Source organism: Condylura cristata, unplaced genomic scaffold, assembly GCF_000260355.1.
Source record: "Condylura cristata isolate star-nosed mole 26May11 unplaced genomic scaffold, ConCri1.0 scaffold00003, whole genome shotgun sequence".
Lineage (NCBI taxonomy): Eukaryota > Metazoa > Chordata > Mammalia > Eulipotyphla > Talpidae > Condylura > Condylura cristata.
In genome coordinates, this window is record NW_004567104.1 from 78,193,625 (window position 1) to 78,195,180 (window position 1,556).

General features: G+C 71.2%; 1 protein-coding gene across 1 annotated transcript in view; it reads right to left on the reverse strand.

Annotated features, from left to right (window-relative positions):
* The window catches only part of CBS (cystathionine-beta-synthase), a 25,510-nt gene that overhangs the window by 1,138 nt on the left and 22,816 nt on the right, over positions 1 to 1,556 (reverse strand). The gene's annotated exons all lie outside the window — the stretch shown is intronic.

The window sequence follows — 1,556 nt, forward strand, 5'->3', positions numbered from 1 at the left end:
GCCCCCGGCTCATCACAGCCACAGTGCGGGGAGGGCCTCCGGCCACGCCCTGTGCGGCAGCTCTGGCCAGGCCGGCCACGGCCGCCGCCCCTGGCCTTCCCCGGGCATCTCCCGTCTCCCAGCCTCTCCCGTCCTTTCATGAAAAGAATAAAGGAATCAACTCCTCAAGCTGTGGCCTCTGTGACACCTGTCTTCTCACAGTCTGATCCTGAGCGCCTTCTGCTGCGCCCCGCCCGTGCGGCCTCTGAAGCCCCGTCCACGGGGGCCCGGTGGGCGCGTGTGCAGAGCTCAGGCCCGCGTCCGCGCCCCGCGGCGCCGCCCTGGCTCGTGAGTCTCGAGTTCCGGCGGCGAAAGGGGCTGTACGTCTGTTGGCTTTTGAAATGAAATTTCGACTTTCCCCAGTGTTTCCACAGGCCTTTTAGACCAAGTCGGCCGAGACCCTGTGCTCGCCGCCAGGCCCGGTGTGGGGTGCGGGACGCCGCCCCAGCCCGGCCGGGCCAAGGCGCCGTCTGCTCCGCCCTCCCCGCTGCTCCGCTCCGTTTCCCAGCGTGCCCGTGGGGCTGCGTCACAGAAAGGAATTTGGGGGGACCCAGCTGCTGGTCCACTGCCCTTCCACGTGTTCCTTAATCTGGGAGTCCTGGCGCCCCATTTCAGGATGTTGGCACCTTGCGGGGGTGCCCCTGTAGACGCCCATCCACTTGTGTTGGGGCCCTTCCCGCGTGGGGTGACCTTGTGTCCCCGGGGGCCCCGGTCATCTGGAGCCTGCCAGGCGCCCGCATGCGGTGTGCTCAGTGGCAGCCAGCTGGCTGTACGGAGGCCCTCGAACCCCGAAAGCGGAGCCTCCACGTGACCCAGCAGTTCCCTCCTGGGGAGCTACTTCGGAGGGGACCGCACCCTCGCGGCCTCAGCGAGTGCCCGGAGCAGGAGGGTGGAGCGGCGGGCAGCGCGGCCAGCAGAGGTGACCGCGGCCGCGGGAGTGGCGCTGCGAGGGCCACCGCTCCGTGGCACCAGCCAGAAGTGGGCACAGGGGGCCGGCCAGAGGGCGGGGAGAAGACGCTGGGGCGCACGGCGGGGGGCAGCGGCGGGGGGGGGCGCCCAGCCAGCCGCGGGAGCTGTGCCCTGTCCCTGTCGCCGGCCTGAGCGTGAGAAACTAAAGGGAATTTAAAAAGCAAACAGGAAAGAGAGCGGCCGCCCCTGGCACTGCCGCCTGGGGGCCCCGAGCCAGGGCGTGGGGTCCAGCAGGACGGCTAGCGAGCCCGGGCGGCACTGCCAGGCGGCTCGGGTCAGCTCTCCCCGCTCAGCCTGGCCGCTGGGACCCGGGGGGCGGGGCGGGGGCCGGGCTCAGGCCTGGCACAACAGCTGGGCCTGACCGCAGCAGCCGGCCACCTGCTTGGCTGCGGGCGAGCCGTCAGCCGCCAAGGCCCCTAGAGTGAAGGGGGGCAGGGCCCCGGGGCTTCCGGGGAGCCGGAGTCCAAAGCGGGGGTCAGGGCTTGGGGGGTCAGGGCACTAGGGGGAGCCAGGCCGGGGGGGTCAGGACACCATGGGGGAGCCAGGCC